Below are 17,065 nucleotides of genomic sequence, written 5' to 3' on the forward strand. Positions count from 1 at the left end.
TACTTGGGTCAATCTGCCGCTAATTGACCCACTCTGCTGCCATCAAGGTCACCAGTGAACGTGAGGGACTGTCTGTCTGTCCGCCTGTCTGTCTGTAACCATAATGTTCCTCAATTGGACCCTCGCTCACGGCCTCGCTCACAATAATATCACAACCTTCCCATCGCCTCTGTTTCCTCGCACAGACAGGCAAGCACAGACAAACATATACATTGTTAGAGACAGACAGATAGACAGACATGCAGGCAGACAACACAGACAAACATACACACAAACAGACAGGCAGATAGACAGATACACAGAGGTGGATAGGCATGCAGGCAGAACACACACACACACACACACACACACACACACACACACACACACACACACGGTAGCAAAGTGAGAGCGTCAAGTGGGTTCAGTACGAAAGGCCAGAAAAGAGCAAAAAAATATAATACAGTTAAAGAGAGACCCGGACCAGTAGGTTAGAATTCTTTTTTACACTCAGACATCTCGCACGGAGCAGACTCGTAATGTCTAACTTGTCTCTGCCTTTTCTTCTCTTTATTATTTTTAACCGATATTTAGTGGCCGTAATTCTTGCCTGGCTGGTGATCCTAAGCTCCGGGCTTCTGACTGGCACAAAAGACTTTACGACAGTTTTCCCGTTCCTCGGTGGGCTGGCGGTGGCGTGGGGAGGGTCGGCTGCCCGGCGGGTGGTTTAAATTAGTATGATTACGTTGATTCTATTTTTTTCCTCTCTCAGCCTCCGTCAGAGCGAGTCGTGTGAGAAAAGGAATCGAATCGTTCTCATGATGGCCCGTTGATCCTGCCTGCATGTCGGGTTGAGATAAGGGGACAGATTATGAGTTTATTCGATTAAACATGAGGATCGAGTCTCAACGCTTCGACGCTGATTCGAAGCAGAGCGAGCAGAGTTTGAGTAAAGTTGCCAACACATTGAAAAATAAAGTCCTATTTTTTTTTTTTTTTACCGCAATGGCAGGTCAAGGGCCAAAAACAATAACAGCAACAACAACAACAAAAAAAAAAACGCTAGACGCTGCTCCGATAAAAGAAAAAAAAGAACGAGAGGCAAGAAGAGGTCAGTTTCGGATGTCGAGGTGTTTGATCTCACTATCTCTGAACACTTATTAAAAATGCTTTACTCTCATTACGTATGCATCTATAAGTATAAGACCTCGGCGGATGGAACCATAGAGCTACAGTATTGCCATAACATCACAAAACTGGCAACGCTGGGGGCAGGTCTTCAATAAGGCTTCGCGACCCGCCGAGTTTGAAGAGGTTTCAAATCCTGGCGCGGCGTCTCGTCCACACTTGAAGGGAACTTTGGCCGAGGCTCCGACGGTCCCATACGCGCCCGGGGCCCTTCACGCAAGATCTCCTCCCTGCTCCTCTTCCTCGCATCCTCGTCCTCGTATTCGTCGTCCTTCTCCTCGCGGGGCGGCTAATGGAACGAGGCTGCCGGGCCGGGGCGACACGACAACTCCATTAAAGGTGCATTACGACATAAGTTATTGTAAAGTTTTCCTCTCCATCGTGGTCTTGGAGAGGTATTTTAGCATCCTCGACCTCCTCCTGTTCCTCTTTCCTACCTCCCTCCCTCCCTTCCTTTCTGCCTCCCTCCCTATCTCCATAGCTGCCTCCTCCATTCTGCCTCACCCTCCATCTCTCCTCCAGAAATCCTAACCGCGCGGTGGAATATTTGTATGCATTTCTTTGTGTAGTTCCGTCTTGGCTTAAACCGTAAAACCCTAAAGTGCCTTGGAGGTATAGAGACACGGGGGTGGGTGGGGGTGGGGGGGTGTAGAGGCTCTGGGGAGGTTGTAGAGGCTCGTGGGGGAGAGGCAAAGGGATTGAAGAGGCACAAGGCTTGACAGAAGGAAAGTAATATCAACTGGAAACGTTTAGTGCTATTCCGTAACTTACAATACCAACAATAAAATCAATGCTAAAAAGTATAAATAAACCACTACTGCTACCACTACCATCATGACCTTAGCTACTACCACCACTGCCACTACTATAATTACTCTTGGCACTGCGGGATGCGGAGGCGCCGAGGCTGGACACAAGGGGAGGAATATCATCTGGAAATCTTTAGTCCACTTAATTTAATGGCGATCAAGTCACGTGACGAGGACGGGGAGTGAGGGAACGGATGGGACGAGAAGAGACAAAGGAATGAGGGAATGTGAGGGGATGTGAGTAGTGAAGGGGAGTGAGGGGAGAGGGGGTGAGAGGTGAGGGGTGAGACGGGAAGAGAGGCTTGATGATGACGAAATGTGAGAAAAAGGAGTGAGGGAGCGTGAGGGATGAGGAGGCATGAGGGGTGAGATGAGGGGAATGAGGGGAGAGAGGGGTGAGAGGCGAGGGGTGAGAAGGGATGAGAGAATTGATAATGACGAAATGTGAGAAAAAGGAGTGAGGGAACGTGAAGGATGAGGGGTGAGATGAGGGGAATGAGGGGAGAGAGGGGTGAGATGTGAGGGTGAGAAGGGATGAGAGAATTGATGATGAAAGTAAGGAAGAAGGGAGGAGTAATGGAAGGATGGATGGCTTTAGGAGAGGAAGGTTGGGAGGAAAAAAGGATGGAAGGAAGGAACAAGGAAAGAAAGGGAGAAAGAAGAGAATTATGCAAAAGGGGAAGGAAAAAGGAAAGGAATCAGAAAAGAACGAGAGGAAGGAAGGAAGCATGGATAAAAGGGGAATTAGAAAAGGAAGACGAAAAGTGAGAAAAAGGAATGAAAGGGAATGAGGAGAGGAGATGAGGGGAATGAGGGGGATGAGAAATGAGAAAAAGAGAAGAAAGGATGTGAAGAATGATGGGTGAGGAGAGGGTGAGGGCACTAAGGGGGATGAGGAGTAAGACAAAGGAATGAGGGGACGTGAGGGGTGCGGGGTGAGGGGTGAGGGGACTTGTCTGTAAAAATTAAGTCAAGATTCTGAACTAATTGGAATATGAGAGAGAGAGAGAGAGAGAGAGAGAGAGAGAGAGAGAGAGAGAGAGAGAGAGACGTTAACTCCTTCATATCTTTACCTGTTTTCTTGTTTTCAATACCATCACCAACAACAACAACAACAACAACAACATCAACACTCGCATAAAAAAAATCAACAACAAAGAGTCATATGTGTTTCAAGAAAGAGAGAAAATAAGATACCATGATTTTGCCTCCACCACAATATATAAATAAGCGTTAGGCCGTGAGACACTTTCTGGTGACTAACTCAATCTGAACACTGACCAAGGTGAGGGCTGAGGGCTAAGGGTGAGGCGGGGTCAGGAAGGTGAAGGTGAGCAAGGGAGAGAAGGCGGGCAGGGCGGAGGGGTCTTGAAGGAGCAAATAAGGTGTCAAATAAACAGGTCGCGCGCAAAAAAAAAGAAAAAAAAAATTGTAGATAGATAGATAGATAGATAGATAATACTCTCCCTTCCCTTTTACTCCTCTCCCTCTCCTTTCCTTCCTGTTTACTCCTCTTCCTTCCCTTCCCATCCATTCCCTCCTCTTCCCTTCCATTCCCTACCCTTCCCTTTTACATCTCTCCCATCCCTCCCTCTTCTGAGCCTCCCAACTAACCCACCTCCCCCTCTCGGTTTACCCTTGATGGAAGAAATCAGGGAAGGGGTTAAGATGAAATGGTGAGATTACTGTGGAGAGGTGAGGTTGTGTTAAGAATAGGGAGTTGATGAGTTGTGATCGATCAGAGGGAATGAGGAAATATGAGAGTGGTTTATACAAGGGTGAGGAATGAGAGGAGTTGAAGGCTATAAGGATGGTGGTGAATGGTGAGGGGGCAAGGGTGAGGTGGTGTAGGGATAGGTGTTGGTAGGGGTGAGATAGGAGGGGATAGTTTGCAAATTACTTCACTTCTTGGACAGCACATATAGAGAAGGAAAAGGTGAAACATGTCACATACAAGTTTTGGAGAGAACAGACGAAATGACAAAAAAATAAAACTGCAAACGCTACCTTCTCGACCCTTGACTAGGCAAAACTTAACTATTATACAAGAAGGACAAGTTGTGGAAAAGAAGAGAAAAACACCAATCCACAAACGCAAGGGAACAGAAGGCGAGATAAAAAGAAAACAAAATAGAAAAGATCACTGCAAAGGCTTCCAACTCGACCCCCAACTAAACTAAACTAGACAATTATAAAAGAAAAAAGTGAAATACAGAAAGGAAGAAATAAATACCAAAAAAATACACTTGCAGAAATAAAGGAATAGACAATAATAAAACCACAAAAGGGAGGCAAAGGCTGACTCTTTAACCCTCACCTGAACTGAACTAGGGGGGGGGGGGAGGGGAGGGGGGGCGAAGGTGGTCAGTGAATGAAAGGTTATCAAAGGTGAGACTAGGGAAGGTGAAGGGCGGGAGGTGAAGGTGAGGGTGAGCGTGATGTCTCCTCCACTTCCTCCTCTCTTCCTTTCTCACGTTCTGCATCTTTTTATCTCCTCATCAACTTCCTGTACCCCCTTCTTTTCCTTTCTCTCTCTCTCTCTCTCTCTCTCTCTCTCTCTCTCTCTCTCTCTCTCTCTCTCTCATATATTCTTATTCTTATTTCTCTTTTTCTTCTTTCTTATTCTTTTTCCCTTGTCTTTTTCTTCTCTATCTTTCTATCTATATCTATCTCTATCTATCTCTATTTATCTATCTTTACTGTGTGCGTCTCGTGTCTCCCCTTCCTTCTTTCCTTCCTCTTTAAGTCCAAGCATGTCTACATTTTCCTCTACCTCCGCCAGGCATCATTATTTATCTTGCCATTTCTTATTTCTTGTTTTCTCGCGTTTTTTTTCCCGCCACTCGTGTGTATCTTGCAGCCTCGTCGCTTTCTCGGGAATCTCTCAACTTCCCTTAATTTCTGTACTGGCATTCTTTCCGCTGTTGGATTTCTTCGTTTCTTGAGGCATTCACTCCACTGTTTGCTCTGTCATTTACGTTGCTTGCTTCCTCAGTTTTTTCTTCTTCCTTTCTCTCCACTCCTCTCCACTCTCCTTCCCTTCCCTTCCCTTCCCTTCCCTTCCCTTCCCTTCCTTTCACTCCACTCCTCTCCACTCCCTTCTCTTCCCTTCCCTTCCCTTTCCTCTCCTTTCCTTTCCTTTCCTTTCCCTTCGATTTCCTTCCCTTCCCTTCCCTCATTTCTTTTCTCTTTTCTTCTTTTCTCTTCTCTCATCTCACCTCTCCTCTCCTGTCATCTCGTCTTCTCTTCTCAATTTCCTTCCCTTCCCTTTCTTTCCCTTTTCTTTTATTCCTCTCTATATGCAGACCTTCCCTTTCCTTCCCTTCCTCTTTCCTTATCTTCATTTAGCTTTCCTTCCCTTCCCTTCCCTTCCCTTCCCTTCCCTTCCTTTTTACTCCTCTCCCTCTCCTTCCCTTCCTGTTTACTCCTCTTCCTTCCCTTCCCATCCCTTCCTTCCTCTTCCCTTCTATTCCCTGCCCTTCCCTTTTACATCTCTCCCATCCCTCCCCTTCCCTTGCGTCGCCATCAGGAACCATCTCTGTGTTGCGTTGCGTTGGTAGGCCGTTGTGTTGCCGCTGTGTGCCCGTCAAGGGGAGATTATCGTTGTCAGATGCAACTCATCGCACCCAAGGCCGTGACCTCTCGTACCTAAACCGGGAAGTATTGTACGGCAGCCTGATCCGTCATGCCCGCTGCCTTAATCCAGCACCAACGACTGCTGAAAGGAAATAATGATGTGAGGATGTAAATTTTGACGGAAGGAAGACGAGTGAACAGGAAGGGAACGGAAGAGAGAGTAGTAAAAGGGAAGGGAAGGGAAAGGAAGGGAAAAGAGTGGAGTGAAGGAAAGAAAGAAATTGAGGATGTTATTGAGGGATTGTTGTTGTCTTCCATCTTTCTTGGAACCTTAAAACAACCCCACCGCCTTCAAATAGTCTCATAAATGGCAGTGCGAGTGTGGGGAAGTGAAATTTGAGTAACGTGTCTTATGGGTGGTGATACGGAGTGATTTATCCGTCATGTTAAACCTTTCCTGAGCCGTCTTATGCGCGTAGAGTGGAGGTGAGTCACATTAAAACCCTTCTAACCCCCCCCTGGTTTGTAGGGGGGTCGAGGGGCCGAAGCACCCCCCTCCCCCCCGTTAGCTGTTAGGTCGTAAAGTTCGGTTGGGATAGTTTAAATATGTTCCCCCACCCTAAACCCTCTGCGAGCTATTTTGCAGCTGTGGCGGCGGATGATGAAATTGCAATAAGTCACTTTTTAGTAGTTTCCGAAGAAAAAAACTATCTCCAAATGAAAAAGCACAATATTTAGGCCCGAAATAAATAGCCAGTGTATCAAATTTTGAGATGGGCAACTCTCTGAACATTTACCCTTTCTTCTCCCCCTGTCTCTTCCTCCTCCTCCTCCTCCTCCTCCTCTTCACGTTTTAAAGGAGGAGACTGCGGGGAGGCCTGATACAAGTCTTCAAGTACATGAACAAGTTCAGCAATGTTGATCACTCCAAACTCTTCATCCTACAAACTAACCCACGAACAAGAAACAACGGTAGAACAATTCAAGCCAAGCGATGCTTTACTGATATTGGCAGGAGTTATTTTTCGAACAGAGTCGTCCGCCACTGGAACAACCTTCTTGCAGGAGTGGTTATAGCGGCAACAATCACCTCCTTTAAAAATCGCGTTGACCGTCACTTTGCTGCGTCGGGAGTGAACTAAACGTACCCACGAGTACGTACAGAAGTGCTTCAGTCCTTCCCGCAAGCCTCTCCTGTGGCTGACGGATTGATTAAATCACTGAAAGCAGGCAGCCTCACAATGAGCCAACAGTCTTTCTGCTGCCTGCTCGTCCATGTTTCCGTGTTTCCTCCTCCTCCTCCTTCCCACCACCTGTCATGTGTTGGCAAGGAGTGATGGAGTGCCCCAGACAGGTATGCAACAAGATCTGTGCTGTACTGTTCTCTGTGCGTGTGGCTAATAAAAAAGACGTTAAGTGCCTCTAAATGACTGAAATGATGAAAGAGAAGAGACAAGGTTGTAGTGTAGCGACAGTAAAGTAATGGTGATGATGAGGGTGGTAGTGGTGATGACGGCGGTGATGAAGGTGGTGGTGATGATGAAGGGGTGTTCTTATCCTTCCCTCATATCTTACCTGTGTCTTTTTTTTACTTCTCTTACCTCCACGCCTCCTTTCCTTGCTGTAGTGCCCTGCCAAATCTGTCCCATTCCCTTCATTCACAGTCTACAAACACTTTCTTTCCCTTCATGTACATATACGTACACACCAAAGTAAACACACACGGTCATACACACAAACGCACATACTCGGTTACATTTTCACTAATTCACACAGGTAACTCCTCTCCCAGTTATTTATTCATATGCTCTTCCTTGCACTCTTTCACCTGGTCATGAGCTGCTTACCTGTGCGTGTCTTGAGGTAAATATTAAGTGAGCGATGATGCTTCTGAGGCAAGGGAGTGTTTGGGCTTCATGACTTATGGCTGAAGGAAAGAAAAGCTGACAGGGAACCAGACACCACCAGGGGTTATGTGTATGTAGGTGTGTGTAGGTGTGTGTTTATACGTGAAGATGTGAAGGTGAAAGTGAATCCTTGTGTGTGGGTGACTGATTAAAGGTGTATTTTGAATGTTTGTGTATATGGCTGAAGGAAGATATGTTTAGCAGGTAACCAGAAGCAACTGAGTGGACGTGTGTGTTTGTTTGTGTAGGTTTGTGTTTATACGTGAAGATGTGAAGGTGAAAGTGAATCCTTGTGTGTGGGTGACTGATTAAAGGTGTATTTTGAATGTTTGTGTGTATGGCTGAAGGAAGGTGTGTTTAGCAGGTAACCAGAAGCGATTGAGTGGACGTGTGTGTGTGTTGTGTTTGTGTATAGGTGTGAGAACGTGTGTGTTTGTGCGTGAATATGTGTAGGTGTAAATAAGTGCTTGTGTGGGAGTTTGATGGAAGTTATATTTTCGATGTTTGTGTACGCATATGTTGTCTACTTATGTGTGTGTGTATGTGGGTGTATGTGAGTGTATGTGTCAGTATGAATGTGTATGTATGTGATGCTTGTCCGTATGTGTTGGGACTGTTGGTGTATATTAGATAAATGTTTGGAGTATATATGTGTGTGTGTGTGTGTGTGTGTGTGTGTGTGTGCTTCCTCAGTAATAGCGGGGCACAAGTAAGGCACTAATGCGTCTCTTCCCCTCACAGGCACACGACCATAACACACACACAGGCAAGCATTGTTCTCCCTGCTGTTTTCCCTCCCTTCCTCCTCCCTTCTTCCTTCTTCTCGCTGTTTTTCCCTTCTCATCCTCCCCTTTCAACCTTCCTTCCTGTATATAGTCTTGTCTTTTCTTCCTCTTCCCTTCCTCCCTCCCTCTCTTCTTTCCTTTACCCCTCCTCCTCCTCCTCCTCCTCTTTCCACCTTCCTCTCTAGTTCTCTGTTTTCTCCCCTTCTTCCTCTTTCCTTCCTTCCTTCTCCCTCCTTTTCCCTTCTAATCCTCTCCTTTTAACCTTCCGTCCTATTTACAGTCCTCTTTCTTTTCTTCTTTTCCCTTCCTCCTTCCCTTTCTTCTTTCCTTTTCCCTTATCTCCTTTTCCTTTCTGTTTTCTCCTTTTCTTCCTTCCTTCTTCTTCCGCTTTTCCATTGTCATCTTCCCCTTCCAACCTTCCCAGTTCTCTGTTTTCTCCCGTTTTTTTCCTCCTTCCTTCCTTTCTTCTTCCCCTCTTTCCCTTCTCATCTCCTTTTAACTTTCCTCTCTGTATATAGTCTTCTTTCTTTTCTTCTTTTCCCTTCCTCCTTCCCCCTCTTCTTTCCTTTTCCCCTCCTTCTCTCCCTCTCTGTTTTCTCCTTTTCTTTCTTCCTTCCTTCCTTCTTCTCCTCTTTTTCCATTTTCTTCCTCCCCTTCAAACCTTCCTTTCTGTTTATAGTCTTCTGTCTTCTCTCAGTTTGCCTCCCTTCCTTTTCTTCTTCCTTTCTTTTTCCCCTCTTCTTCCTTTCTTTTTCCCCTCTTCTTCCTCCGCCACTTCCTCCTCCTCCTCCTTCAACCTCGCTTCCTGTGGTTCTCCGCTCTTCTTGTCCCACCCTTCCTTTTCTTCCTCTTTCCTTTTTTCTTTGCCGTCTCCGCCAGTCTTCCTTTCTGCGGTTCTCACTCTTTCCTATCTCCTTTTCCTTCTCCCCTATCCTTTATTCCTCGTATTCCCTTTTCTCCTCTATTTTTCCTACCTACTTATTCCTCTTTCTCGTGTTTCTTTCCTTCCTTCCTTCTTCTCTCTTCTCTCCTTTTCCCTTCATGGTCACTTTCTTTCCTCACCCTTTTCCTTTGTCCCTCTCATTTTTCCTGTTTTCCATTACTGCTCCTCCTACTTTCCTTCCTTCCTGTTTTCCATCTTCCTTCCTTTTCCTTTCCTCTTTATATCTCTACTTTTCATCTGTCTGCTCACCACCTCTCACCCTCTCTGCCTCCTTTCATCTTCCTACTTTCCTCGCTTATTCTTTGCTCTTTTTCTCTTCATCCTCCTCCCTTCCTCTCCTTCCTTCTCTAAGACTCCCCTTCTACCTAATTTTCCCCTCCTCCTCCTACTTTTCCTTCCTTATTTCTTTCGTTCCTCCCTCCCTCTCCCCCTCCCTCCCCCGTCCCTCCCTCGTCCCCCCCCTCCGTCCATTATCCCAAAAACAGCACCATTTAAGAGGCTTTTTTTCACATCTTTTTCTCGTTTTTTCTTTGTCTCGCGGTAACGTGTGGAAGGTTTGTGGCTTGTCTGTCTGTGTTTATTCTTACCTCCTCCTCCTCCTCCTCCTCCTTCTCCTCCTCCTCCTCCTCCTCCTTAGTCTTCGTGCGAGTGAAAATAGGTTGAAATAAGATTAATTAGGAAGAGACGTGTTTTGAGAGAGAGAGAGAGAGAGAGAGAGAGAGAGAGAGAGAGAGAGAGAGAGAGAGAGAACATTTATACCCAGGAACATGGATGAAGGAGAAATATTAAGCGTTTCTTGAATATTTCCCTTAAGATTTAATACCCGAGCCGGTTGGATACGAAAAATTGAGGCGGGATTAAAATTTTTGAGTAGAACTGCCGTGAAATATTAGGACAGGTTTATGAATCTTGGAAATAGATAAATATATATACTTGGTCCGTCTCTCTCTCTCTCTCTCTCTCTCTCTCTCTCTCTCTCTCTCTCTCACTGTTTTAAGGCGTCTTTCACACAATTTGTTCTGGGCGTTCACTTCTCTACTCTTCCTCCTCTACCTCCACCACCTCCTCCTCTTCCTCCTCCTCCTCCGCCGCCGCAAATAAACATAATAATAATATTTCATGCAAATTTTTACGCCAAAGAAAGAAAAAACAAATATTCTTCCTTGGTACACGATTTTTAGACCTTTATCACACACCATTATTATTATTATTATTATTATTATTATTATTATTATTGTTGTTATTGCTGGTGAGATTGTGACAATGCTTCGGACTTTCCATGCGTATACTTTCTTTTCTCTATATTTCTCCTCCCAGCGTCCTAGCGGTAACCCAGCCATAAAAAAAGAGACAATTGTAAAGGGCATTCGTCCTCTACATCCTGTTACGTCAGGGTCCCGTTACTGCCATCGCCTTTATTTGCAGTTTTATTTATATTCCTTCCTTCTCGTGAGCGGTAACCCCGCGCACGGCCGCGACTCCCATGTCTGTCCGCGTCACTAGTTTTTGCGGCGGAGGAAGACGCCGCCGCGGGGGTGTGACGAGGCCCTGCAGGGGTGCCACCCTAACAATGCCCGGCGCTGCCAACCGTGATGAAGTGGAGGCGAGTCACATCCCGCGCCTGATTTTTGCATGATAAATATTATATCGATCATGGCCGCTTATTTCTTAGTGCCCGTGGGGTGGAGCTTCCCGCCTACGGCTAATTCTTGGCTTTCTTTTTCTTAACCTCCAAACTCTAGAAAAAGAGACGCTTTCGAAATTTAATTCAGATCTTCTACCTGAAGAAATTCAGTAACGTCGATCACTCCAAGTTCTTTGAGCTACCAACTCAAACCAACTCAAGAACTAAAAATTACAGTTTACCTTTCCAAGCGAGGCGATGTGGTATAGACATTGGCAGGAGTTTGTTCTTCAACAGAATCATCCGCCACTGGAACAGTCTTCCCTCAGAGGTAGTTAGTGTGAATACCACCATCATTTAAAAATCGAATCGATCGTTATTTCGTTGGGTTAGGAGTAAATTAAACCCCGAAGTACTAATACCTGCTCTGAAGGAGCGAAGTGACTGTCGAGCAGATTCAATCACCAGAGCTGACAACCTCGTAATGAGCCAATATAGACTCTCTCGCCTGCATTTTCATATTTCTATTTTTTTTTAGTATGTGGTAGTGGTAATAATCGTCATCATCATTATCATAATTTCCATTAGCAGTATGATCCTTATTATCATCACAGCCTTTGTGGGCCAGTGGTCAGCGTGCCTGGGTACGACTCTGTGGGCCTGGGTTCGAATCCCGGCCCGGGCAGTCGGCGTGCAGCTCACCCAGCTGTTCATCTTCCCTTTCGGGCTAGTCTATAAACGGTTGCCTGGGGAAACCTGGTTAAGATCAACTGTAGCAATCCCGGAGTTCACATTGAATGCCGTATCCTTCCCGGGGTAATTGGTTCTTACCAACCACAGGCTCAAAGGGCTAACGGATCGGAGATGAGCACAGCAGCCACGCGCAGCTATAGCGTATGCACCGACCTTTACCTTACCTTATATCACTTGTATCATTACTATCATCATCATCATCAGGATCCTCACGAGTAACATCATTATCATACCATCATCATCAACATCATTACTCATCACCAGCATCATTACCGTAATTTTCATCACCGTCGCCGTCGCCATTATCATAATCTTCTGGAGTGTTATTTATGGCGGAGTGTGGCGGCGCGAACGACTGCAGCGCGGGACTGGGCCTCAGAGGATGGGAAATTGAAGTGCAGGTGATAGACAAAACGAGGAAGAGAAGAAAAATGTAGGCGTAGAAGATATACAGAAAAAAAAAGACTGCGTTTACTATAAGAAAAAAAAAAAAGTATCTAGCACCGACCAATAAACTCTCGGTGCGAAATAATGCTCAAAGTGTTTACGAAGCCATGCAAAAAAAAAAGAAAAAAGAATGATTTATAGTCTGCATCTTTTACTCGTCCTCGTCCTGCCCTCCCTCTTCCTTCTCCTCCCCCTCGTCCTTGTCCTTATTCCCAGTCTCCTCCTCCCCCCTCCCTCCTTCTCCTCCTTCTCCTCCTCCTCCTACTCCTACTACTACTACTACTACTACTACTATTACTACTATTAGTACTACTACATGGGTGGCGCAAGAGGAAAGAGACCTCGGGGTCACCATAAGCAGTGACTTGAAACAAATAAAACACTGCAAAACTGCCTGTAAGAAAGCCAATACAATGCTTGGGTTCATAGCGAGGAACTTCAAATACAAGACGCCGAGAGTTATGTTATCTTTGTATAATTCGCTGGTAAGGCCCCACCTGGAATACGCCGTGCAATCCTGGGCTCTAAATTACAGGAAAGACATTGAGTTACTTGAGAGAGTACAGCGCCGCGCCACGAAGATGATACCATCACTGAGGACGAAACCTTACGAAGAGCGACTCAAGCGACTCAACCTCTTCACGTTGGAAAAGAGACGACTGCGGGGAGACATAATACAAGTCTTTAAGTACCTGAACAAGCTCAGCAACGTTGATCACTCCAAACTCTTCACGCTACAAACTAACCCGAGGACAAGAAACAATGGAAAAACAATTCAAGCAAGGCGATGCAATACTGACATCGGCAGGAGTTATTTCTTGAATAGAGTTATTCGCCACTGGAACAGCCTTCCTGCAGAAGTGGTTAGCGCAGAGGCCATCAACTCCTTCAAGAAACGCATTGATCGACACTTTGCTGCATCAGGAGTGAACTGAATGTATCTAAGATTAGGTACACAAGTTCTTTAATCCTTCCCGCAAGCCACTCCTGTGGCTGACGGATTGATTAAATCACTGAAAGCAGACAGCCTTGTAATGAGCCAACAGGCTTTCTGCTGCCTGCTCGTCCATGTTTCCTACTTCTCAATCTCATCCTACTTTTATATTCTTCTCCTGTTTTTTTCTCCTACTCTCTTCGTTTTCCTCCTCCTCCTCCTCCTCCTTCCCCCTCTACTCCTCCTACTCTTTTTCCTTTTCCTCCTCCTCCACCTCGCCGTTGTCTTCGTTCCCTTACTTCTGCTTCTCATTCTATTCCTTCTCCTCTTCGTTGTCTTCATCATCGTCACAATCACCTACTTCTTGTTATTCTTTTTCTTTTTCTTCTTGTTTTTATTTTCCTTTTTCTTCCTTTTCGCTTTCGTCCTCCTTCTCTTCCTCCACCTCTTCTTCCTCCACCTCCTCGTCCTCCACCTCCTCGTCCTCCACCACACGAAACATGCTTGGAATAATTTATTGCAACAGTTGTAAATGATTGAGCGATAAACGTGCAATTGGTGGTCAGGGCATTACGATAACGACTATCTCCAACACGGGGGCTTGGCGGGTCACTGGAAACTCGTATTAATTGAGGAGGAAGCCGCGAATGGCATAGGAAAAGAGAGAATGGGAGGAAGCAGAGGAGAGGTGAAGGCAAGGAAAAGGTTAGTGGATGTAGACATGACAGAGTAAAGAAAAAATATAAAATGGGCTTTGAAGAAAATGAAGAAATTAAGAGAAGAGACGACTGACAGATATATAAATAAAGACGTAAATGTGAAGGCAAGGAAAGAATGAGTAAATGTACGAAGATGGCATAGAGGGGAAAGAAAAAATATTAAATGCGTGTTGTGAGGAGGAAGAAAAGATAAAGAAAAGGAAGTAGAGGATAGAAGGATAAGGACATACAGATGTAGGGAACGAAAACTTGAATAAATATAAATAGGATAGAAGGGAAGGAAAACTATTTACCGGTGTCGTGAGAAAGGAAGAGGGGATTAAGGAAGGGGAGGATAGGATGACCAGACAGGGAAACGGAGATGAATGAAAGAAAAAAAACTCCATGAATATAGATAGCAAAGAGGAGAACGGAAAAAATGGAGGAAGTTGAAGGTAGAAAGAATAGCTAGAAGGTGAAGAAAGGAAAAGAAGTAGAGGTGTTGTGAGATAAGAAAAGAAATGTAGATGGAGTTGAAAAGAATAAATTAAACTTAGAAAGAAAACAAAAATAAAAGTTGCATTGTTAAAGGAGGCAAAAAAAAAGAGAAAACTAGGAAGAATGAATAGAGGAGAGACGACAGAACAGAGAAAGAAAATGTTAAAACGGGACTTGGAGTTAGGAAACGAGGATGGAGAAAAATGATGAGAGGGAGATGGAATAAAAGAGAGGAAAGACTTCTGCATCGTGAAAGGGAAGAAGATGCAAATAGGGGAAAGAAAAGTAAGAAGACGTGTACAAGAAGTGAAGATGTGAAGAAGGTGAAAATAGAAGAACATTATTGAAAGAGGGGAAGAACTGATGGTTTGGAGAACGATGCGGAGAGCTGAAAATAGGCAGACTGAGTAATAGAGGGGCAGAACTGATTACTAAGAAGACGATGAAAAAGAAGATAGTAAGGACTGATGGCTTGGCGTTCTGAGAGGAGGAGGGAAGAAGATGCAAAAGACGTGAAGATAGGAAGACTTAGCATAAAAAGAAGTGATGGATCGGGTAGGCGGAGGAACAGGAACACACGCACGCACGCACGCACAGGAGAAGCAGATAAAAGCAAACCTGCTGGCCCAGAACGAGGTCACCTGCTTAAGCTGTTCTGTAAATACTTAGTGGCGGTGTGAGTGAAGGGAATGTGGAAAGGAGACGGGGAAAGGAAAAAGAAATAGCGGAGGAGGAGGAGGAGGAGGAGGAGGAGGAAAAGGGAGAAGAGGAAGAAAAAGAAGAAAGAAGAAGAAGAAGAAGAAGAAGAAGAGGAAAAAGAGGAAGAAAAAGAGGAAGAAAAAAAGAGAAGAAAAAGAGGAAGAAAGAGAGGAAGAAAGAGAGAAAGAAAAAGAGGAAGAAAAAGAGGAAGAAAAAGAGGAAGAAAAAGAGGAAGAAAAAAGAGAAGATAAAGAAAAAGATAAAGGAGAAGAAAAAGAGGAAGAAAGAGAGGAAGAAAGAGAGGAAGAAAGAGGGAAAGAAAAAGAGGAAGAAAAAGAGGAAGAAAAAGGAAGAGGAAGAAAAAGAGGATGAGTAAGAGGAAGAGTAAGAGGAAGAAGATAAAGAAAACAAGAAGAGGAAGCGAAAGAGGAAGAAGAAGAAGAAAAGGAGATGATGAAAGGAGAGGAATAAAGAGACAAAATTGAAAAGTAAAAGAAATATAGAAAAAAGGAAACGATAGAGGAGGAAGAATAAAAGGGGAATAAATAAAATGATGATGAGGAGGAGGAGAAGGAAAAGAGGAGAAAGAGGAGGAGGAGGAATAAAAAAGAAAAGAAAAGGAGGAGGAGGAGAAGAAAGGCGAAGCAGGTCGTGATGGAATTTAGCAGCCTCACTTTTTATACAACTTTCATGGCGGCAAAGATTAAGGGAATAATAATAATAATAATCTGCCGTCACCTTCTGATATGTGGGCTGTTAGCTCCCCGAATCATCACCACCTAACTGTGTGATGATAAGGCCGCGGTGTCCCCTGGAAGTCTTAATTGAAAAACACGTCTTAGGTTCATAAAAAAAGAGATATTTGTCTATTGCTTTTTACGTTAATTTCTCCTGTGGTAATGATGACTTAGTATTGTGAAGGAGAAGAAGATAGGAAGAGGTAAAGATACGAAGGGAGGAAAGAATGATAAATATTAATAGTATGGAGAGGAAAGAAAATATTAAATGGGCGGTGAGAAATGGAGAATAGGATGAAGGGATAGAAAGTAAAGATGCAGAAAGGGAAGAGTGAATAAATGTTGATAGGAAGGAAGAGAAAGAAAATACAAAGTGAGCGTTTTGAGAAGGAAGGAGGAGACGAAGTAGAAGATAGGAAGGCTGAAAAAGATGAAGATAGGTAAACGTATTAAAAGAGGGTAAGTGCGTGAGTTAGTAAGCGTTATTAGGAGAGACCTGTACATGGAAGGGTGATAGATAAATGCTCTATTGTGCGTTTGTTTACTATATGCCTTAGATCAGTTTTCCAGGGTAGCGTTAAATGATCGGAGTGATGCGTACAAACTGGCCATTACACCTTCCCTATCCACTCTCATCCACTTTCTCCTCTTTCGTTTCCTCCTCCTCCTCTTCCTCATTTTATTCACCCCCCTTATTTTCTTCCTCCTCTACCTTTTCCTTTTCTTATTTCCTTTGCTTTTCATTTTTCTCCCTCTAATCCTCATCTTTCATCATCTCTTCTTCTTCTGAGGGTAGAGATTTGAAGGTTGAAATATATATAAAAAAGGGGGATTTGTAAGAGGGAAAAAATAGATAAACTAATGATTATAACAACGTCGCGTCCTTCCAAGTGAGTGCAGAATGTTGAGGATAGAAGATGGAAGATAGAAATGTAAGGAATAAAACTAGGCGTTGTTAGCAGGGAAAAAAAGAAAGATGGTGAAAGGTGGAGATAAGAAGGCGTGGTAAAGATAATAAAAGGCCAATACTTGTTAATGTGAAGCGTGATAATGGATATATAAGACAGAGAGAAGACAGAAGGAAAACAAATAAAACTAGGCGTTGAGAAGAAGGGAAAAATGAAGGAGAAAAAGTGAAGACAGAAATGCGTAATAAAGGAGAACAGACGACTAATACCTGTTGTAGTGAAGCTTCTTAATTGACGCACAAGACAGAAAAGGTAGAAAGAAAATAAAAATAGGCGTTGCGAAAAGAAAAAAAAAGAGATTGAGAAAGATGAAGATAAGAAAGCGCAATAAACGAGAAGAAAACTGGCCAATGTGAAACTTGATAATGGACGAACAAGACAAAATAGGCAGGAAAATAATAAAGCTAGGCGCTGCGGGAAAGGAAAAAAAGAGACGGAAAAAAGATGAAAATAAGAAAGCGTAATAAATGAGAAGAAAACTGGCTAATACCCGTTAATGTGAGACTTGATAATGGACGAA

The 17,065-nt window shown here is 44.2% G+C and overlaps 1 protein-coding gene across 1 annotated transcript in view; it reads left to right on the top strand.

The window, feature by feature from the left end:
• The first annotated feature begins 1,343 nt into the window (after window positions 1-1,343).
• The window catches only part of LOC126986853 (protein Wnt-16-like), a 130,231-nt gene continuing 114,509 nt past the window's right edge, over window positions 1,344-17,065 (top strand). Inside the window, exon 1 of the mRNA XM_050843300.1 lies at window positions 1,344-1,506. The gene's annotated coding sequence lies outside the window, so the exon portion shown is untranslated. The remainder of the gene's footprint in view (window positions 1,507-17,065) is intronic.

This window comes from Eriocheir sinensis, chromosome 63 (assembly GCF_024679095.1).
Source record: "Eriocheir sinensis breed Jianghai 21 chromosome 63, ASM2467909v1, whole genome shotgun sequence".
Lineage (NCBI taxonomy): Eukaryota > Metazoa > Arthropoda > Malacostraca > Decapoda > Varunidae > Eriocheir > Eriocheir sinensis.